Source organism: Amaranthus tricolor, chromosome 13, assembly GCF_026212465.1.
Source record: "Amaranthus tricolor cultivar Red isolate AtriRed21 chromosome 13, ASM2621246v1, whole genome shotgun sequence".
Classification (NCBI taxonomy): Eukaryota; Viridiplantae; Streptophyta; class Magnoliopsida; order Caryophyllales; family Amaranthaceae; genus Amaranthus; species Amaranthus tricolor.
The window spans coordinates 14,049,989-14,074,522 of record NC_080059.1 but is presented as its reverse complement, the minus strand read 5'-3'; the positions used below and the strand labels follow the sequence as shown (position 1 = coordinate 14,074,522).

General features: G+C 31.7%; 1 long non-coding RNA gene across 1 annotated transcript; it reads right to left on the bottom strand.

The window, feature by feature from the left end:
- Window positions 1-13,684: 13,684 nt before the first annotated feature.
- LOC130798122 (uncharacterized) lies at window positions 13,685-17,614 on the bottom strand. The gene is made up of 3 exons (XR_009039021.1): window positions 17,349-17,614; window positions 16,202-16,508; window positions 13,685-13,938 (listed from the first exon to the last, which is right to left on the bottom strand). It is a non-coding gene; the product is annotated as an uncharacterized LOC130798122 (long non-coding RNA).
- Window positions 17,615-24,534: the final 6,920 nt, after the last annotated feature.

The following is a 24,534-nucleotide window of genomic DNA, read 5'->3' as shown; positions in this document are numbered from 1 at the left end:
GGACTTATGAATCAATTATTTAGAGCATATTTAGATAAGTTTGTGGTTGTTTTCATAGATGATATTTTGATGTATTCTAAGGATAAGGGTGAGCATGAAGAACATTTGCGTATAGTACAGCAAGTTTTAAGAGAAAATAGTCTATACGCAAAGTTGTCTAAGTGTGAATTTTGGTTGGAGAAGGTATCGTTTTTAGGGAAATTTGTGTCTAAGGAGGGAATCTATGTTGGTGGTCCTGCTAAGATCGAGGCTGTCTGTGATTGGGTTGCACCTGAAAATGTTTTGGAGGTAAGGAGTTTCTTGGTTTTGGCTGGTTATTATAGGAGATTTGTTAAGGATTTTTCTCGCATTGCTCAACCCATGACGTCATTAATAAAGAAGGAAAAAAAGTTTGAGTGGTTGGAAGAATGTGAGAAGGCTTTTCAAACCTTGAAGGAACGTCTAACTCCTGCACCTGTGTTGGCATTGCCTAACCCATCTCTAGATTATGCAGTGTATACCACGCATCAAAATATGGGTTAGGGTGTGTGCTTATGTAAGACCGAAAGGTTATTGTTTACGCGTCACGCTAGTTTAAGCCTCATGAGGTCAACTATCCCACGCATGATCTAGAGTTATCTACAATAGTTTTCGCCCTGAAGATATGGAGACATTACCTATATGGTGTGAAGTGTAAAGTTTTTTACGGATCATCAGAGTTTAAATTACCTGTATACTCAGAGTGAGCTCAATATGTGTCATCGACGATGGTTGGAGCTTTTAGCTGACTACAATCTTGACTTCACATACCACGAACGGAAGGCAAATTTAGTTGCTGATGCCCTGACCAGGAAAACTACCCATTCGGTGAGTGCCTTGATAGGGTTCGACGAACTTATCAGAGATTTTGCTAAATTGAATTTAGAGATTGTTCGTGAAGGAGAACTTCCAGTGAGGTTGAACGCACTCCTATAAGTAGCTCGTTTAGCTTGAGGAAACTATATGTTATTGCATTGTTTTATTGGACTTTATGCTTTTTTTGTTGCTTTGGTGTTTTATTTCATTTCAGGATCTAATCATTAAAACTTAACACAAACTAGCCTTTTTGTTGCATACACTACTAACCTATATGCCGAGGGCTCAAAGAAGTGAAACATCATGAGCCAACCCACAAAAACAAGCCAAAAGAAGACAAAGTAGACCATTCTAAAGCTCACTCGACCAAAATTAGCTCGAGCCAAGGTAGCTCGAGCAGTCCAGAAGAATATACTTAAGATCAGAAACTAAGTATCACATTCCTGAAAGTCGCTCGACCGGTCGAGCGAGGTGGCTCGGGTCGAGCGAGCTACAGTCAAACTTCCAATAGTTTTTGATCATTAACGAAACGCAATTCAGGGGTACAAAGCATCCGCTCGACCATGTCGAGCAAGATGGCTCGAGTCGAGCGGAGCTGATTTTCACATTCTATCCAACTTTTGAAGTTTCTGATATTATACCTGATGGTGACTCGACTGATCGAGCGAGATGGGCGGCAGTAGCTTTTGCGATCTATTTAAATATCATTCGAGGTCCAATCATTTTTATTCTTTTAGATTGTTACTGCTAGGACTGCTTAGCCACCCTACTCTATCAATTAGGGAGGCACCTCCCTCCTAGAACCTAGGGGTGGTGGAGCAATCATGTAACCACCACTTCCCACTTGTTTTGTGAATGCTATAAATAGAGAAGAGGAAGATGGAGCTCAAGGAATTTAGATTTCACCCTTCATTTTGAGTAACTCTTATATATTCTTCATATTTTAGCTTTCATTTCAATTAAAACTTAGTGTTTAGCATAATTTCTCCTTTAATTAAGAACTTTCAAATTCCATTTACAATCTTAATTTCAATCCTCTATTGTAGAATTTTGCAATTTGGATTCTTCATCCATTGATGTATTATTATTGAAGCTAATGGAAGGTATTATTTTGAATCATCAACAATTATCTTGTTCATCCTTATATTGAACCCAAAAGAGTAAATTCTATCTTTCGCTTAAATTGTTTTCAATTCATGTCACTTACTTATCTTTAATTGATTTCTTTTAGTTACATATATTCATGCTTGTAGTTCTTCAACTTATGTTGCACTCATCTTTTTAGATACCTAGTTTACTTCATTCATCTATGATTCTTGGCTTGCTTGCAATTGATAATCTCAATATGAGTATGAGTTAGTAGTTTATTTTGGCTTAGGCTAGGCATTATCACCATGTATGTAGTCTAAATTGCTTTTTTTACCTTTGGCTTGGTTGTGTTGTTTATTGGTTTAAGATGGATTTTGCTATCATGTTTTAGTGTTGTTGAATTGAGGGCGAGAGTCGATTTTTGACGATAATCTATGCTTAAAAATTAAGTTATCCCCATGAGAATAGGTAGATGCTTTGATTGGAAATGTTGAATGTGTACTTCATGTCTTAAATTTTGCTTAGCTCCATGAGAATTGGTAGTTGAATATGTTTTAGGAATCTTTTGTTGCTCGAGAGAGAACATTAGTATTTACTATAAGTTCTTCCCCATAACAAAACATCCATGACATTAGGTTAAAGTTTAGTAAACGCTACTTTGGTGAGAAAGCCTAGCCTATGCCTTTTTAGGTTATTGATCATATTATCCTTACTTTAGTTCATTGCATCCTTATTTACTTTTATGCTTTGTTTTCATTAAGTATTTTTAATTTCTTAATTGCTTTAATTATTTCTATCACCAAAGATCATATTATACGTTTTTGAACACACTAATCGATCAAGAAACTATTGACTTAACCCCCAATCCCTATGGATTCAACCTGTACTTGCCGTCGTACTAAGCTACACCAAGCACTTGTGGTATTACTATTGAAGGATGTAAAGTCCCGATCAACTTACAATTCAAAGTTTTTTGTGCATCCTGAGGGAGAGAAGATGTATTAGGACCTTAAACACATGCTTTAGTACTAAGGGATGAAGAGAGATATTGCTGAATTTGTATCTAAATGTTTGACCTGCCAGAAGGTCAAAAATGAACATAAGAGACCGGGAGGCTTACTACAGTCCTTGGAGATTCCGGTGTGGAAATGGGACGAAATTTCTATGGACTTTGTAGTTAGATTACCTCGAACCAGAGCTAGTAATGACACTTTATGGATGATTGTTAACCAATTAACCAAGTCAGCGCAATTCATTCCTATGAATTGCAAGTGGGAGATGGAACAGCTAGCACGAGCCTACATCAAGTATGTGGTATAGTTCCATGGTGTGCCTCGCACTATAGTGTCAGATTGGGATACACATTATTTGTCGCAGTTTTGAAAATCGGTTCAAGCAGCTTTGGAGACAAACTTTTTACATAATACTTCATTCTATCCACGGACTGATGGGATAACAGAGAGAACTAATCAGATATTTGAGGACATACTCCGTGCACTAGCCATGGAATGGAAGGGTTCTTGGGATGAACATTTAGATATTCTTCACTGAAGCTGTCACGTTAGGACCTGACTTGTTGTTACAAATGACGGAACAAGTTAAATTGATTCGCAATCGGATAAAAACCGCCTAAGATCACCAGAAATCTTACGTAGATTTAAAACGACGACCTGAGGAATTTGCGGTGGGAAAACGAGTTCTTCTAAAAGTCTCCCCTACAAAGGGTGTGGTCCGGTTTGGTGCAAGAGACAAGCTCAGATGAGATACATTGGTCCTTATGAAATAGTGGAACGGATTTGTACTTTGGCTTATCAGTTAGCCCTTCCTAATTCCTTGGAGAAGATGCATGATGTTTTTCATGTGTCGCAGTTGAAGAGGTACATTGCGGCCACTACCTATGTTTTAGATCCTAAATCGTTAGAATTGGACTCAACCTTGACTTATGAGGAAAAGCCAGTTTGTAATTTGGATACCAAAGTAAGAAGCACTCGACGCAATGACATTACTATGGTTAAAGTTTTGTGGTCCAATCATGAGAGAGAGGCAGCAACGTGGGAGACGGAGTCGTCCATGCGAGAAAAATACCCTTTCCTTTTTCGTGCTAGTAAGTTTCGGGGACGTAACTTCCTTTAGGGGGGAGAATGCGTAGGAATTTCGCGCACTATGGATTTTATATATATATATATATATATATATATATATATATATATATATATATATATATATATTAATATATATATATATATATATATATATATATATATATATATATATATATATATATATATATATATATATATATATATATATATATATATATATATATATTATATATATATATATATATATATATATATATATATATATATATATATATATATATATATATATATATATATATATATATATATATATATATATATATATATATATATATATATATATATATATATATATATATATATATATATATATAATAAAATGTGTTAATATATGTGTTTTTGTGGTGTTGTGTGGTATGCTTTGATCGATTAAAAAAACATATTTGCTTTGGAATAGGAACAATAGTTAAGTTACGAAGACATAACTTCTTTTAGGGGGGATAGTCTATAACATTGCTCTAATTTCGCATAAAAAAATAAAATATAAATATATAAATAATTAATAAAGATAATAATTATAAAAAATAATAATAAAAGATAAATATAAAAAAATATATTAAGGTATACTACCCGATAGATTGTTTTACTTTGAATGTCACATTTTTACATGAGCGGTGTATAACGTATGTATAAAATTTAAAATTTAAAAATTTTTATTTTTAAAGAAAATAAAAAATAAATAAAAAATAATTTAGTTACCAAAATTAGGGTGGCAAGATATGAGGGTTTTTATAGGGGTATAATTGTCATTTATTTGGCAAATTAAATTGCATAAATTAAGGGTGTTGATCCTTAAAACCCTTCGTAACTTACCATTGTGTGAAAATAAAAAAAATTTAAAAAAAATATTAAAAAAAAAATAATAAAAACTATTACAACCCTATTTTTTTTTATTTGAGCCGCCCACAAGCAAGGAGGGAGAATTATTTTTCTTGGTTGTTCATCAGGTTTTCTTGTAGTCATTTTCGTGCGGGATTTTGTAAGTCTTATTCTTTTTGCTTTAAAAATAATTTTAATCTCGTATGCTATCTCATGAAGAAAAATAGTGTGTTAGTGGATTTAATTATTAAATTGTATGATTTTTATTTGAATTTCATAGAAAATACGATTGGTTCATTTTTAAGTTGTAATTTATTATAATAATATATATAGATATAAAAAAACGTGGTTTATATTTAATAAGAAAAAAGTGTATTATTTGTTTTAAAAAAATGAGTTGTTTCGTTTTTATTAAAAAAATATACATATATATATCTTTTAAATAACTAAAATCTTAAAATATATGGACATATAATGTAGAAGTTTAATGTTGAAATTTTGATTTCTTATGTGTTATTCTTAAAAATAAATAAAATAAATTAAAACTTTTAGATTAATTTATTAATTAAAAAGGAAAAAAATGTATATAAATATATACCATATGAATATATTGTTATTCTTTAAAATTTGTGGTATTATTTTTATGTAGTTAAAAACAAAAGAAAAATAATGGATACTTGAAAAAAAATATATATTCTTGTTCTTATAAATATAAAAAAAAACATTCAATGTAAGAAGATTGGATGTGAATAAAAACAATAAAAATTTTGGTTTTTATTAAGATGTTATTTTAGATCTTGTAAGTATTTGTTTTATTTGATAAATTGAAGTTAAAATCTTGAGATTTTGTGTTGTAACAAATTTTATTTATTTGGAAAATAATTTGAATAAATACAAAATAAAATAGTAAATATTATAAGAATTCACTTTTGTGCAGAAACATTCTGTCTCAATTTGCGTGTCGCGGTTCGGTGTGTTCATTGTGTGAATTTGGGGACGTTTTGATGTTCGGTAGAATTAAAATTGCATAGACGTTTAAAAATGATTAAAAATAGAAAACGACCTTTAAAAGTCATGAAATTTGGTACCCAAAGTAATTGATACCTCCGGACGCAACGGTGAACTCGATTTTTCAATTCACAAATCCGAAACTATCGAACTTAGCCAGTTTTGCTGCTGTACATTTTTGGAACAATTACTTAATTAAATGTCTTATTCTATTAAAATGTAGATATTTAAATAAAAAATAAATGGTTATGTGTAAAGTCAATTGGATGTTGATATGGAATACACTCTAATGTGTGTTTTTCTTTGGGTGTTGTTTGTTGTTAGGACCTCAATTTGTGAGGGGTCATTAAAGTATCTTCCTGGTTTACGAGGTTGTGTTTGCATGCTTATTTGGAAAAGGTACGTACACAGTGAGGTTGATTATGCAGGTTACTTTGGTTATCACCTTTATGTGATTTATATTGTTGGATCATGTTCGTTGCTAAGGAATAAATTCACATAAGGACTTAGACCCCTGAATATAGTTATGGAAACTTCTTTAAGGAGAAATTGGTTTGGGATACCTAATAGGGTTATGAAAAGGATATTTCTAATAAGGAGGATTGGAAATAGGTACCGAATAGGACATTTTGGTTCCCATTGGTGAGGCCCTAATAAGGGCCACCATGGGGGGTATGCATACTCTTAACCTTGGCGACCCGTTAAGATATCGGGCAACGTCTTGATCGGTAGTTACCTTGGGATTAGCTCTCCCTTGTGTATTCTACCAAACTTATTTTTGAAGCAAGAGATTGGAGAATTAGAGATGAGTCATCGTACTCAATGAATTAAACAGGGAATGATAAATTATATTAGAGCCTTCGTATGCTAAGTGGATCGTGATGTAAATTATTATGTATTTGTTATGCATATTGAATATCTATCTCTGACGTGTACTGTGTTTTGAAAACCTGAGATGAAGTTGTCTTTGACAACTAGCAAATTGCTTGCAAGCCGGAACATCGGGAGTGAATATCCTACCTTAGCATTTTAGACCTCGCATAATTATCTTTGTAGGTTTCGAAAGTTTAAAACCTTAATTTTTCTAAGGACTATATTATGCTTTCTTTTCTTTTAGAGGCACAAGGGAGTTCTCGAGTTGTATGGGGATTTCATTTAGATTTTCTTTTATTTTTTTTTCGCTACTATAGTTTGATTACCGTTGTCTCTACCATCAGAACGTAACCCATTTAGGGTGGAACGAATCGTTGGACTTTTATGTTTAAACTTTTGTTAATGGTTCGGATGTCACTTGGAGAACTATGACTTTATGTAGAATTTCCTAGTTGACTTTATACGGGCCATTACAATATAATTAACAAAAACAATGCATGATTATTATACAATCCACATTAGAATTTCTTTTACTTCAACAATTTTTTAAGTTATAGTGTAAGCCTAAATCATACCTTCACACAGCATGTCTTTTAGTTCTTCAGCTGTTCCACATTTCTTAAGCTACGTCATCTCTTCATCTAGTCCATTGTGGTGATGTTTTAGTTGAATCGATCAATATCGTCATCAGGTTGCAAGGATCCTACATATTCATTTAACGTTTTGTCATTTTGAGCATAATATATTTGTTCTCTTATAAGGTTGTGGATATAACAACATGCTATATGTTTGTATGTGTTCGAACCGAAGAATACGATGGATTTCTAAGTATAGACCAATAAAGAATGTTTCATCTTAAACAACTCCACTTTTCTGGTTGGTGGATTAGTCTAGTCTTGTAAATGGTAGTCTAGTCCTGTAAATGTTAGCGTCATCCTTTATATAGAAGAAGAAAGCCTTCAAAATTTTTATACCCATCATCAACAAGATATTAACAACCTATTAATAAAGAAATAAAATAACTTGTTATGTATAGTTTCTTTTAGTACTGAAACAATAATAACTACTTTTAAAGTTGTACCACCTGGTACTTTAAGGCCATTTGGTCTTGAAAGTGCATTTCTTAGTATCCTTTTATCTGTGGTTGATCCTTTCTAGTCGGCTAATATATAGCTGAACTGCATGTTTTGTGCACATACTCTAAGAACGTTCGTTTCAATATCATTCTTTCTAGAAGAATATCTTGGCTTATTAGGAACACGCACATTTACTTTCATATAACACTCATCTAAAGCACCAAGAAAATTCTATAGTATAAAAGCACTACAAAATCAAATACTACTAGGTAATGGATATATACACTTGTTTACTTAAAAATTCTAAGTAAATTTAGTTTAAATACCTTGAACCATTTCCATCTCTCATTTGTAGAATTTGCGGGGATTGCTTGGGGGGTCGTTAGAAGTACTTTTTAAAGCTTTAATATTGCTCTTAAAACATTATTAAAATGTCGACTTATGGTCTCTTGAGATATTTGACAGGCAAATTTGATATCTCGATTTTTCTCATCAAAAGTTATTACATGTAAAAATATTGTAATTATTCCTCAATTTCATAATTTTGGTATCTTGCAAGCCTCAATATTCTCGAACCAATGAGCATAAAACTCTAAATCAACGACTATCAATAAGAAGTTTCTCTATACATAATATGTCATTTCATGTTATCATATCAATTAAGTGTTTCAATCAAATTATTGGATCATGCCAGAAAGGCTTTTTTAAACTCATACCTCTACATCTGTCTCCTAAGAAACAATATCATCACAGGAAGCATAAAAAAATTTAAAATTATTAAAAACTTCACTTTACGTCGTTTGAGTGAATGCAAAATGATAGGATATCTATGTTCAATGGTGGACGAGCCATTGATGTAATACAAGATATAAGAAAATGAAAATCAATGTATATGCACATATTTTTAATTGAACATAAATAAAGGTAGCATATAAACATAGAAGTCAAACAATTTGACATGGAATTGTTTTAAGTCATATAACTAATAACACATAGAAGTATCATATCACCATATAAATGCATTAACAAATTCAAAAAATCTCACAAACATTATCAATTAAGTTTCCATATGACTTAGTAAATAATTTAATGTCTTATTTGCTATGTAAAAATACCTCATTTATATAGAAACAGTTATAAAATCATCTTCATTAAAAATTATTATTTTAATAAGTAAAATAAGTATGCCATTTTCAAATAAAATTTTGCTATGTTTTAGACATTATCAATTAATTTTTCATATGACTTAGTTAATAATTTAATGTCTTATTTGCTATGTAAAAATACCTCATTTATATAGAAACAGTTATAAAATCATCTTCATTAAAAATTATTATTTTAATAAGTAAAATAAGTATGCCATTTTCAAATAAATATTCTTATACATGTGTGATGCAAAAAGCCATACCTACCATTATTCCCATCACTTCTACAAGCAAAATTCTGAATTTCCACCTTCTCCAAGTCTATAAGAACTCCCAAGTTTAGAATATTACCATTTCCAAGTGATCAAGCAAAGTAAAACATGAGTTTCATCTTTTCACCAAGTAAGCAAGCCACTAAAACTTTGAATTCCACCTTCTTTCTCTCACAATTTCTGAAATCCTCAAGAGATTAGTAGTATTACCTTATCATAGAAAAACCCTTATCTCATAGAAAGCTTCTTGGAGTTCAATTTCAATCTCTACAAAATTTATATGGAGTTTAAAGCCTAATTGAATGTTCACCTTGGATTGTTTAAATGTTGTTGGAATAGAAGAGCCCAAGTAGATAGCATCTTCATCATCATCTTCCATCCTTTTCATGTTATAGTAAGTTCTAAACATCTCCATTTTCATTTTAATTATGTGTATGTTAATTAAGGTTAAAAGAACCTTCAATTGTCACTGATGTGTTTAATTGTTAAAGCTTTTCGGTAAAATATTCTTTTGGTAGAAGCTCTTTAATTGAAGTAACTCTCTTATTTTGGTGGATTGCAAGTATTGTGAAGAATTTGCTCATAAAGGTATCCTACAAACTATTCTATTAACTTAAGTATAAATTGAATGTTTTTGAGTGGTTTTAAGTTTTTTTAAATAATTAGTGTCTTGTATACATCATTCAAGTCTATGCATTGTGAGTGTGTTAAGAGATGAAATTCCATGGATAGATTAATAGGTCGTTAAGTGTGTCTTAATGTGTGCGTGTGTGTGGTGTTTGAGTGCGTGTTAAATGCATAGGTTATGAAGCAATTACAAGAAACTTAAACCAAGGGAAGTATTTTCTTGAACGAGCATGAAGATCAGAAGTAGACAGTAGGGTCTGGAAGGCTATGTTCGACCGAGCACATGAAAAATTGGTCGAACGAGCACATTATGCTGCTAAAGTCAGTAGCTTACTGGCCATGCTACTCGAACGACCATTGTTAAGGGTGGAACGAGCAGCCTTGTTAGAGGTATTTTTGGATCCGTTTTGAATATGCAATATCTTCTTTGTTCGGACGTGAATTTAGTTAAATTTATAGTCGTTACGACCATACAAAAGTCTAGTTTATCATCCAATTGGAATCACTCAATTATATTAATTGGAATTATATCTATAAGTCTTTGAATGAGCATGTGTCTTCATAAAAGTGGTTAAAAGAGTTCAATGTTGTTACTTAGCTTGGTATTGCTCGGGTAGATGTGTAAACTTTAGTATTGACTCAGGATTGATCTTTAAACATATAATAGGTGTGATTACTTTAGGTTAGTGACGAATTCTTCAATCGAGTTTTAAAGATTGGTAATATTGAGTTGTGGGGTCTTATTTGGCTAGTTGATATTATTTGGATTTGAATCAAATTGGGTATTGAAATTAAGAATTGGTGTCAAAATTGGTTAAACTCCATTGATAGTAACTCAAGCTTTTACATGTATTGTTGATGATGAGTCGATTGGAATTCTAACTAAGTATTGATTGTTTTGTTTATGTAATAATATTATTAGCATTGTAAAATGATTTAAATAAAATCTACCATGTTATTGAAATTATATTTAAGAAAATAAAGTATGTTAACATAGTATATAGAACGATTACAAAAGCATGTTTTACTCAAAGTTTTGTATAAAGTATTAGACATTATAAATATATGCTTTTAGGATCGGCCTCGAGCAACCCTAGAGCTTGATTTCAGGTATATGCTTTTGGGATCAGCCTCGAGCCCCTGATCCCGTTTAGTTTTTGCAACAACCGTTTAGGTGATGACGATCACCTGTTTACCAGAATGTTAGATCAAGCCTATTTATGGCTGTCACTGAATATTTTCGATTTTAATATTAAATACTATATGTTTGATTTTAAGTAATGTTTTTTATGCTTTGGCAAATATTGTGATTTTGTCGATAGTTACCTAAGTGTTAGCTCTGAACTTGTGTAGTTCTTAGCCGTGTTAGGTTTATTAACAAAAGTATTCTTCAATATTTTCTTGTGTTTTAATATAAATTTATTTGAAAGAGGTTATAAAAATGAACAAATCACTGAATTTACAAATGATTTTCAATATTAAATCGTTTATTGGGTTACTCAATAATTATCATCATTGACTGCTTTTGATGGGGTCTACTCTTACGGAAATAGATCTTAGTCATGTAGGTGATGTCTATAAGTATTAAGTGACATGTGCGCAGCAAGGATTCCATTTTATCATCACTCCATTTTGACTTTTGGTTATGTAAATGCTTCTTAGTCTAGTATTGTAAATTAAAACTTTAAGGTTTTAGAAATATTTTGTAAATAATTAAAACTTAAGTTAAATATGTAAAATAGTTTTCGTTAACACGAATATTGGTTTGCTATGATCATCGGATCATATATTAAATTCAGTCCAAATATCTGTAAGTCTTTCGTGTTTTAGCGGACAGTATTATTATATTGTTTCCGCTGGTTTGGGCTGCTTCATTTATTGACATGTTTACTTGCTTCACCGACTCCAGCAACGCCACTAATACCATGTTAATCAACATGGTGTACACAAACAATCCGTTTGGTAACCGATACTAAATGATGGGAATGGTAAGGGAAACTAGTATAATTTTAGTAGGAATATCTCTTGATAAACTTGATGGCCATGCTTATTCTACTTTAACAATTTCATTTTCTTCACAAAATTCATTCCATTGCATTACCATTTGAACATGTGGTATTAGGTGCTAATGAAAACTTGTGAACAAAAAAACTTTTTTATGATCAACTTTCATTACCATGGAAATGAAATAATACGTATCATGAAATTTTATACTACAAATCATTTCCATTGCCACCAATTGGTACCGTTAACCAAACGGGCCGAAAGTTCAATAAAAATATTTGACTTTGTAAACTTTAACATTTGAATAAGGGATATTATCAATGGTACCCCTGTATCATAGCAATTTATCAATGGTACCCCCCAACTATATGCTATTACAACCGTGACAGTATTGTACTTTTTTCCGTTAAATGCCCGTTAAATCTCGAATTTGACCTAACCATGGTTAGTTTCTTCTTCTTCACTTTTCCCTTTCTTCTTCCTGCTCTCCTTCCATGGCTGCTTCATCTCAAGCCCAACAATGATCAACCCGAATATGCAGAAAAGAGCGAACAAACTTCTTCCCAACAAACGAAAACAATGGCCGCAAATTTATTATTAATTTTGAGCACATCAGAATCTACTATTAATTTTCAGCAGATTGCAGTATTGAATCCTCCATTTTTGATTTAAAAAATTATTCTTTCCCGAAAGGTTGTTAAATGTTGATTACTAATCTACAAATCCGTGCATTTCTCTCATCATCTGTGTAATTTTTGGTGAAAAGGATAAAAAGGTGTTGGATTTCAAAGATTGGATTTTTCTAGTAATGCTTATTACTGGGTTCATCTCAAAGAACCCCAATACCATATTGGTGAATTACTCTTTCTGTTCATCTTGGTGGGTATTTTCAATTCATCCAAGAAAATGGGTTATTACCAATTGGTAAGAAAAAGATTTTTATAGAAAAAGATTTCATTTTAGTGTTTAAAGTTTATGGTAAAGTATTTTTTGCATGAGAAAGCCATTGACTTGTTTAATCGAATGGATGATGAATTCAATTGTAAATCGACTATTCGATCGTTTAACTCGATTTTGAATGTTATTGTTTAAGTGGGTCAGTTTGAGAAGGCCTTGAACTTTTATGAAAGTGTTGTTGAATGTTGGAATATGATGCCTAATGTTCTTACTTTCAATTTGATGAACTGGATTTCGTTGTCGAGCAACAAATTGAGTGGAGTTATACCATCTTGGATTGGTAAACTTGAGTAATCTTGCCATTCTCAAGCTCTCGAACAACTTGTTTTATGGTTAAATCCCACCTGAGATGAAGCAGCCATGGAAGGAGAGCAGGAAGAGGAGAGGGAAAAGGGAAGAAGAAGAAGAAGAAACTAACCATGGTTAGGTCAAATTCGAGATTTAACGGGCATTTATCGGAAAAAAGTACAATAGTGTCATGGTTGTAATTAGCATATAGTTGAGGGTACCATTGATAAATTGCTATAATACAGGGGTACCATTGATAATATCCCTTTAAATAATAGATTGATCATCATGGATTTCGTCAATACCAGTGTCAAGATTATAACCAGGGATAGTGTAGTATTCCCTCTTGTTCCTCTAATTAGTCCCATTTGACCTTTTATCATTTTTTTAGGTGAGTCAAATGAGACTACATAAATAGGAGGGAGAAAGTGAATTAGTAAATTGTTAATCATTCCTCATTAGATTAATGATTCCCTCCAAAATCTTAATTTTCCCTCCCAATTCTAAAAATGGATAAAAATCTAAAAAATTCATAAATGATCCAATAATATTGAAAATCTAATACAAGTCCTGACTAATACATTCATGAATTTATGCATTACATAATTAACCATTGATTAAAATTCATAAATACTGATACATTACATTTAACTGTTTTTACAACGAAAAATAAAATTACATAGATCGACTACTTAATTTCCGCAAGCCTTTTCAACTCCTCAACAGCTTCGGGATAATAGCAGTCTTTGCTGATCATGTGATTGCTTTTTTTTTTTTTCATCGACTTCAGAAAAATCAAAACATAAACTGATGCATTAGAATTTAGGTCAAAAAAATAAACCAAAAAATCACATTTTTCCAAATCTTTATGTTTCATCAAGTATCCAAAAATCCAAAATATCTAAAAATCAAATTTCAAAATATCCAAAACTGAAAACCCAAAATACTCAAAACGCAATCTATGAGGGAACAATCAAAAAAACAGTAATATGGAAGGAAAACTTTATTTGGGAGGCAACAATCAAAAAGATTCGAAACAGAATTTGGGAGGGAATAACCAAAAGCACTTAAAACAGAATTTTGAAGGGAACAACCAAAAATACTCAAAACAAAATTTGGGAGGGAACAACCAAAATATCAAAACTCAAAATAGAATGTCCTCTATATATATTCCATTAATGACACACATTAATTGCACACCAAACAAACGCAATGGGTAAAACGAAAGATGTTACTCCACGTCAAAAAACCCAAATTATGCAAAAACTGCTATCATCCATAAAAAAAAAGGAAGACCAAAGCTTGGCACAATCAACAAGCTAGCTAATGAATTTCAACTTTGTAGAAAAACCATAACAAGGATATGGAAGGAAGTTCAAAATCAAATCAACAACAACACCACAGTAATCAACTTGGGTAACAAGAGGATTGGAAGACAACCAACTAACAAGATTCAATTTGATGATGAAAAATTCAAAGCAATCAAATGTGAACTCAAGACAACGCAACATTTAGTGGCAAAACAAATAAAGGTTTATTTTTTGCGCTTTCTAAGTGTTACTATGATGAACACATTTATGCATATAAATTCAAATCACGAGATAACATTATTCATATAGATGAAAAGCATTTCTATCTAATCCGTGAAACACAGACTTACTATCTTGCTCCAAGTGAAGTAGAACCACATAGAGAAATTCAATCTAAAAGGTTTATTCCTAAAATCATGTTTATGTATGCTGTAGCAAAACCAATATATGCATCTAATGGTGATGTGATTTTTGATAGGAAGATAGGTATGTGGCCTTTTATAACTCAGGAAGCTACGAAAGGGAGCTCAAAGAACAGGAGGAGGGAAGAATTAGAAACTAAACCAATTCAATTAATCACCAAAGAGCATATGAGGGCAATGCTCATAACCAATGTCATACCAAAAATCAGAGCTAAATGGCCTAGTGTGCTTTCAAAAGACGTTATCATTCAATAAAATTATGCAAAGCCTCACATAGCACCCAATGACAAGGATTTTGTTGATGAAGCAACAAAAGATGGATCTAATATCCAACTTGTGCAACAACCAACAAATTCACCTGACATGAACGTCTTAGATCTTGGTTTCTTTATCTATTCAGGCATTGCAATTTCAAAAGGCAGCATACAATGTAAAACAATTATAAAGAGATGTGAATTTGGCATTTGAAAATTTGAATCCTCAATCTTAAAGATTTGTGTTCATTACCTTACAAGCTTGATTGAAGTCATAAAAAGAAAAAGTGGTTTTGGCTACCACATACCACACATGAACAAAACCAAACAAGCAAGAGAATGAGCATTACCAGATTATTTGTCAATGAACAAAGTCTTAGTTGTTGAATCACTTCAACACTTGCTCACTAAGGTGAGCTTTGAAACAATTAATAAATTAGTTCAAATGATTGGGTTTCAAGGGGTGGTTGAAGTGACTGAACCACAAATTGAAGTCACACAAGGCAGAAACAACATGAACAACAGCGACCAAACAGCCAGCAACACATAAAGCAGCAAGGTAGGATTGCACATTTTAGACAGCAACTAACAAGCAAACAACACAGCAATCAACCACACTTTTGGACAGCTTTTGGATACATTTTGTGAAGCATTTATTTCGAATTCAAACAATAAGTGTAAAAAATTTATGTTGTTTATTGTGAAACAATTGTATTGAAATTATTGTGAAATGAAAATGGTGGTTGTTTAGTAGTTACTCTCAGGTTTAATTTTCATTCATTTGGTTTAATTATTGTGAAATTATTGCACATTTTATGTTGTTTATGAACATTTGGTTTTGGTGGCAATTGGTAGCCTCCAAGATCAAATCTAGTGGCAATACCAAGCCTCCTAAAATCAACTAATCAATACAATAATGCTATGAATGTGGCCCAGAATATTTACTCTTACTTAAGTTCATTGGGCATGTATTCATTAATGCATTAATTCAAACAATAAGCAAAAAATTGATTTCATCACTAGTTAAGAAAAATATGCAATAAAAAAGACTATAAACATACTTGTAAATGGACCAAGGCTATCAAGCCATTCTTCCTCACAATCACATCAAGCAAATACAGCATCTATCGAGTAATACACATGGTTAGGATCGTCCGGTTCTGAACTGTAGATGGCTTCACCCTCAGAATCTAGTTCTCGACCCCAACATGGATTAGTCTCAATAGATGATTCATAGTCACCATTAGATTCATCAGGATAATTAGGGTAATCATCACCTTTGGGGTATCATCACCAACCCTTTTAGGGTTATCAACATCAACCCTTTAAGGATTATCATCATCAAGGATCTTACCAGTGTTCTTCAAACTATAACAAAAAAAGATGAAACCAAAATTAGTAACCCAAAATCATAAACAACAAAACCCACAAAATCAAAGAACCAACTGGAAAACTAACCCATATTTGGAACTAAATCGGTGAACAAAAAAACAAGAACAAATAAGAAAAAAAATCAAATACCTAACGAACCTAGAAATGTAGAAGGAAAACAAGAACAACAAAAAAACAAACAAACCTGGATCTAGAACAAAAAAACAAATCATCAAAATGTAAGTACAACAAAATCAAGAACGAACCATCAAAATGGAAGAACAAAAGAACAAGAACAAACAAGAAAAAACGAACAAACTCAGATCTAAGAACAAAAAAAAACACGAAAAACACAAACAAGAACGAACAAACCCAGAGATAAGAACAAAAAAACGAAAAACACAATAAAAACGAGCAAACCCAGATCTAAGAACAAAAAACACGAAAATAACACGAAAAAAACAATTAATACGAACAAATCCAGATCTAAGTAAAAAACACAAAAAACAAAAACAAAAATGAACAAAATCAAATACCTAACGAATCCAGAAATGTAGAATTTAAAAAAGAACAAACCAAAACAACAAGAACACCAAACAAAAACTTAGATCTTGAACAAACAAAGAACAAAAACAAAATAAAAGAAAAAACTCACAACAAGAACACAAAACGAATACTCAGATCTTGAACAAACAAAGAGCAAAAACATAAAAAATAGAAAAAACCCACAACAAAAACACATACTAAAAACCCTAAACCGAAAAAAAAAACAACGAAATTGAAGCATACACATACAAAAAAAACAAAGGAAATAAACAAAGGACTAGGATTACATACCCAGAAATGAAGAACAAACCCACAAATCGAATAACAAACAAACCCACAAAATGAATACCAACCGAACCCACAAATTGATGAAGAAACCACAAAATCTATTATGGTAAATGTAACAAACCCACAGAAACCCACAAATTGATGAAGAAACCCAAAAAAACAAAATTGATGAATATACTAGTTGGATGAACAAGAAAGAAGGGTACTAGATAGGTAGTGGTATGTATCATAAACATGGGTATTTAGGAAATCAAGGGTTAGGTTTATAAAAAGGGATGGAAGGGTTAATTTTGGGTGGGTAGGTGTATGTAATTATTGTGTTTGATTAAGAATATGTAGGATGAATAGGGGTTAGTTGGTAGAGTTTAATGAGGTTATAATTGTAAAAAAATAATAAAAAATAATAAAAAAAAGTAACGTGAATAAGGGTTAAAGGTAAAAAATATATACTAAAAATAGAAATGGGTCTAATAGGGTAACTTAACCCTATTTGAAAATGGGACATAGGGAGAATAGGAGGGAGTATAGTTTATCACCAATGAAAACTACGATATTGGTCATGCCGACTAGCTCAAAGTAGGATAGTCGTTTAATATCACAATTTTGAAGATTAGACATTGAACCTCCCATATAGTTAAAACAGCGCCACTTGAAAAATAACCCCGTGATGAATTCTGATATTGAAAATGAACCCTCCATTCATTTTGTGTGAGACAAATTAGTACTATCAATCAAATTCTTGCATCATTCGACATGAGTGTATCACTACATAATTTGCATGAAAATGGATATTCAACTTTTTAGGAGTACTATAATCCTTTATCAAAATGACATTACTTCTAGCAAAAATAACTTCCAAAGTCACTAATTAAATTTTAACAAATAAAAGAAAGAAAAATGGATAAGTCGCATATAACTTAGAATATGAAATAACTACCAAAATCACTAATTAAATTTTACACATCATATCAATAATACTATCTAAAAGTTGTGATTTATTTACTAGCAAGGATAAATGGAGATGAAAGATGTTTAAAGCTAAATGGGTAATTGTAATTTTTGAGTATTTGATTTGTATGCTTAAGAAAGTATACAATGGTTAAAACAATTTCCACAACAATGAAACAAAATTACCCCCAATTTTCAAACCCTAATGTCATCTTCCTCCACCATTCTAACCTATTTTCTCTCTCCCTCTTCAATAGTGATCATATCTTCCTCTAATCCATGAGAAAAATGGTCAATCAGAGTTATCGGACTCATCTCGACATTGACCTCATTTTGGCTCTTTTATATGTTTCATAATCAAGAACAAATTATGTAGTGATATGATATATGTGACAAATTCCAATCATATATAAGAGAAAACAAACATAATTATTCATGTCTATAACCTAATTTATTTAGAAAAATTGGCTGAAATTAATCCTAACTATCACTCGTTGGCCAAAATTAATCCCCACTATCGATTATTTTTTAATAATCCCAACTATTCTCCTAATTTGTTCAAAACATACCCACCCCCTAGTAACCGGCAGCAACAGGTAACCCCCATAACATTTGTTTTTTTCTTTTTTTTAACTCTAATCTTCAAAAATAACCCATCTCCTTCATCTATTAATTCCCTCCCTCTTCTTCTTCCCTATTACTCCTCCATTGATGAACCATCAAATGTTCAAATTATATTTCCAAAATAAGGGAAAAACATATAACTATCATATAATTATAGTTTAGAAATGATTAATTATGAAATTTCACAAAGTTCATGAATTCAATTTGTTTTAGTTTTATGCAATTATAATCCACATTTTAATCTCCCCTAATTGAATCAATATCATATGTTGCAGGAATTTGAAGATTTTGGAGGTTTAGTTTCAATTTGGTTTTTTTGAGAAGTTAAGGTTCATCAATGGAGGAGTAATGGGGAAGAAGAAGAGGGAGGGGATTAATAGATGAAGGAGATAGGTTATTTTTGAAGATTAGAGTAAAAGAAAAGGAAAAAAAAATGCTACGGGGGTTACCTGCTGCTGTTGGTTACCAGGGGGTAGGTATATTTTGAACAAACTAGGAGAATAGTTGGGATTATTAAAAAATAATTGATAGTGAGGATTAATTTTGGCCAACGAGTGATAGTTGAGATTAATTTCAGTCAATTTTCCATTTATTTATATATAAAAAGAAATAAAAATCAAGGGGAGAAGATTATATATCCGTACCATTTATTTAATTCTCATTCCCACCAAATAAACATAGGATATAAAATATTTGGTATATAAATCACCATTCCCATTCCCTAATCCCACCTATTAAACACCCTCTCAGTGTTTGAGATCTAGGTTTAGGTCATAGGTGGTTAGATAGATTAATTTGATGAATAATAATGTTAGATTAAGTAAATTAAGTTAGTTTTAATGGGGTCAGTAAGGTTAAATGTGTAAAATATTTAATTTAATAAGCGTATATTAGTAAAGTTAACATACCCAAAACAGAAATGAGATTTAGAGTGACTTAAGCCAATAAGAAAATGGGACATATATGCTGAATAAGAGTATTATAAAAGCCACTATTTAAATAATTGAAGTATATATTAGATTTTATCGCAAGTAGGAGCTAAGTGCATGGAAGCAATACAATAGTGCTTGTACAGTATAATGTCAACTTATATGAAAGAATAGAATGTTGCTTTTATCTAACAAAATTAAAACAACAAGCTTTCACATTTTAGGAAAAAGGTGAATTACGCATTAAATGACTTAATACATCACCAGTAGGATGACTTCACGTCTACTATGTAAGCTAAAGGAAAAAAATGGGGAACCAACTAGAAATGGGAAAAAGGTGAATTTTACATTAAATGACTTAATACATCACTAATGGGATGAAGTCATGTCAGCAGAAGAGCCAACTCTACTATATAAGCTAAGGTAAAAAGGTGTGGGACCTACTAAAAAAGCTAACGGCACAGACCAAGATCAAGAAAGAAATTCTGTAGTTGTTAGGATTTCAACTACATTAAGATATTTATCTGGTATAAATGTACCTATATACTCTACCACTAAGGTACCTTAAATTTTACACATTAATTATTTGTTTCCTATTTACTCTCAATCATTTAAAGGATAACTTTTACTCTATTTGCATTTATTCTTGTAATGAGGAACTTTATTAAAGGCCTAAAACTACAAATAAGCCTTAGATTGTTTATCAAAGTTAAGAGTCACACTGCACCTCGAATTGGGTTTTTAAGTACTCACTTGGTCTCTTTGTATATTTATTGACATGCATGTCGAAGATGGTCACCAAAGTCAACCCTCCGAGCAGGCTGATGTGTGCTACATGTGCAAACGTAGTCCTTCAACATAGTCATACTATAAGAAAGATAAGATAGCAAAGACAAGCATTCTCTTAACCCTCTAGTATAAATTGGCCTTTTGCTTACCCAATTATATTTGGTCCTTGACATGAATAGATTGGCACTAGAAGAAGGGTCTATCATTCTTCATTAGCTATTTTTTCTTTCTAAACTCCCCAAAATGAGTAAAAGTCAATTTAGTCAGCATTTAAGCCAAGCCTAGATTGTTGAAGAGATTGTACCTCAATTCAGACAACCAAACTGATACAAGCAAGCTAGAAATGCTAGTTATGCCTAATATCATGAAAGGCTACATCCTCTTTAAGACAATCTGCAATCTCAAGGCATACTGATAGAGAGGCTTTTTCTAGTTCAGAAGGGTCTCCTTGGACCTAAATATAGTACAACAATAGGAGGTCATCAATCATCACTCATACTCCAAAACACCTCAACAATTCACTTGGAATGGTAATGACTCGGTCACCCTTACTTCAGCATTAGCCAAAATCAGTAGTTTAGGAAGAATAAGTGTTGCTCTACATGGCAGGGAATGAAAAGAAAAATACTTGGTCCCATCCCTTTTTTAGGGTTTAAGGTCGAGGGAGAGGATCAGTCCTATGTGGCTAAAGGTGTTCAAAATAGCCCAACAACCCCATATTTATCCAATCTTGTAACGGATTATGACTTGACTCGACTTCAAAATGATTTAAAAATTATGTAAGAATTAATGTGCAAACAAAACTTGATTTTATACCGACTCAAAACACGTGATTCGAAATCAACCCGATGACCCAAATGAACACCCCTAATGTTCCTAGACACACTAGGAGAAAAAGAAGAGCTCGAGGCACTCTTGGGAGAAAAAACTCTTCCAGGACCATGGAGGGACAAGACTCCCGCTCAACCAGCAACATCAGGAGAGAAATCCCTGCTTACACCTACTGCAATTATTAAAAACCCTCAAAGTAGGGACCCTCCTCTTCCAAGGATACTCACTTTTATAAGGAGTGGACTGAAAAAAAAAATACTACAAGATTGACTCCTAATACTCTAATGGTTTGGATTGTTTCTTTCTCTCATATAGGTAATTCTCTCATTTAATTTTTTTGTTTCTTTAGATCGCGAGTTTCATACGCCTAAAATATATTATTATTTTTGCATATAAGAGTGATCTTTCTTTTGTTCTCGTTCCTTTTTTATTGATCTTATTCTCGTTGCTATTATTTTTTAGTTCATTTAGTTTTATCGATTTGAGTGGGAGTTCATATTTGATGCTACTAGTACTGTTGAGATTGTAACTCTTGGCAAGGTTGTTGTAGCGTTCGATATTACAATGATAATTATCAAAAAGACAAATGTGTGTATTCTATCCAAAACTCAACAAATTTCATTGGATAACATGTGATTTCTTCATTCCCTTTTTGTATACTGATATTCATAGCTTAATAAGCATCTACATTGTCAATTTGTTTACTTATATGATTGGGATTGACGTTCTTTTGTTGTTTTATCTCACTGTGGCATAAGTTTAAGGAAATGACATTAACCAATTAATTAATTAAATCTTTAAAGTTTTGTTAGTACATTTGTAATGGAAAGCTTTTATAGATCACTTTTTTTTTTGTCTTAGTGTAGTAGAAGAGTACCTCTCAAGTTAATTTGCTTTAATTACGTTTCATTTTCATTTGCTTTATTCGTTAGAGTTGCCAATTAACAATTTAGTTATACATTTCTTAGTAATGTATGGTTGGTTTTTTATGGTATGATTAGAATGTTTAAGTACTTATTTGAATTAAAATTATTACACATTGGATTTAAGACTACAATAAGTTCTACTTTCTTGTTTAATTTGGATTTCACTATATTTTGATTTTTTTGATTGTGTTGTATTATGTTCATCTTGAACGTATTTTCTAAATTTGTAGTTTTCTTAGTTTGGCTCCTAATTATAGTAGCTCCATGATATGCCTATGCTATCTCATTTTTTCTTCTTTGTGTTCTTATTGTATATACCTACACTTAAATGCTTGGAAGAAGTTTCCAACATAACTAATGGTACAAATACTCAAATACTACTTCTATTCATTGCTTGGACGAAGCCCTAATGACTATATATGTGATGACACTTTGTACGTTAATACATTAGAATATTGTAGTGACTTTTTTTCGTAAAATTGTCAAATAAATGAATTGGTGAAATTTTATTGAATTTAAGGCTTTTAGGTTACTTATAAAAAGTAGAGAGAGAGAGACAAAAATCTAGGGTTAGTTATTCAAATTCAGTTAATGGAGCTACTGATAAATTCAATGTTGTGATCTTTCATCATATAACCATGTTTTCTTTCAACCATAGCTGGTCATAATCTAAAATTGATATTACTTTCTAAATGTTTTACTTAATCAATCAATACTTACACTTGTTGACTAGATTGATTTGTACGATATTACTTGATAATATTATAATTCTATATTAGAAATATTACTTAAGCTAGGCAGTGTATTTTATTATTACAATCCATGCTTTTTTTTTTTTTTTTTTTTTTGTATATGTAGTATATACAAAAGCTGTCTAATTTAATAGTGTAATCATTGTATGGAGCATATATCGAATCCTTAATAACCCCAAGGAACCTTACATTAGGAACCGGCTAAAACTTTTTTAAAAAGAAAATTAAAAAATATTTTGAATTTGTCATCTTTTTCATTTTTATATTTTGACATCTGTAGAAAATCATAACTTCAAACCTTGATCAAAACTCCGTCAAAATCCTATTTTCCAGAATATTTAATGTCAAATAACCATTTTTCTTTTTTCTTCTCCCAAATTAAATTTTTTGTTTCTCTGCTTTTACAATTTCAAGTAATTTATTACTTTTCAGTATTTCACAATTTCAATGCTCTAATGTGTTTCTTTAAATTTTGTGAATGTTTTATCGTCAAAGTCTTATCACTTTTTAATAGAAATATTATAGATAACAGATACCCTTGAGTGCACGCGTGGAGTAATTTGGTTATGAAAGTAGAGAGGTAAAGGACACTTCCAGTATCCCGCACAAGGTAGGGTCCAGGTGAGGATGTTTTTCTTTTTCCTGAAAGATGCGGACAAATCATACTCGTTCCCCCAAAGAGGAAGTAAAGAGAGATGCGCGTTGTCAAGAAACCCCCCAACTGATACCTACGGTTAGTAGGGGTCGAACCCCAAACCTTCTACTCCACATGCAGATGCTCTATCCATTGAGCCACAAGCGCTTTTGGTCACTTTTTGATTACTTGAGCTATTAATGATTGATTGTTTCACTTAAAGTAATTTTTTAATAAAATATGATTTCTTGGGGAATCGCATATTGGTACAACAATATTGTTTTTAAGATTAGTTCTTGAGCTGGTTTTAGTGTTAATTTAAACTCTTGCCAAGCATTGCTATTCCCTTGGTTGAAAGATTCAAGTTAACAAACCGACAACATCACAACAACAGCCTTACCAACAAAACTGCCGGACCAATAGCCCTTCAACAAGCCAAGCAATCCATCAACAAAAGATGTCTAGCAGCTATCATTTCCTCGACATAGAATTGCATAGAATAACATTAAATAAAAAAGAAGTCTATCCTTGCCCTATTTTGATGTTGATGCCTACTACTATTTATACATCTTTAACCCTTTCATCTTTCACACTTTTACAACATATTAACATCTAAAATTAGCATTCGTATTATTGTTAATAAAAGTGTATAAAATAGTATTATGAAATTTGATAGAGTAACTTAGAGGACATGTGACCCAATTGTTTCTTCATTACTGTAACAGGAGCTACAATCCCGATACATAATTAACATAT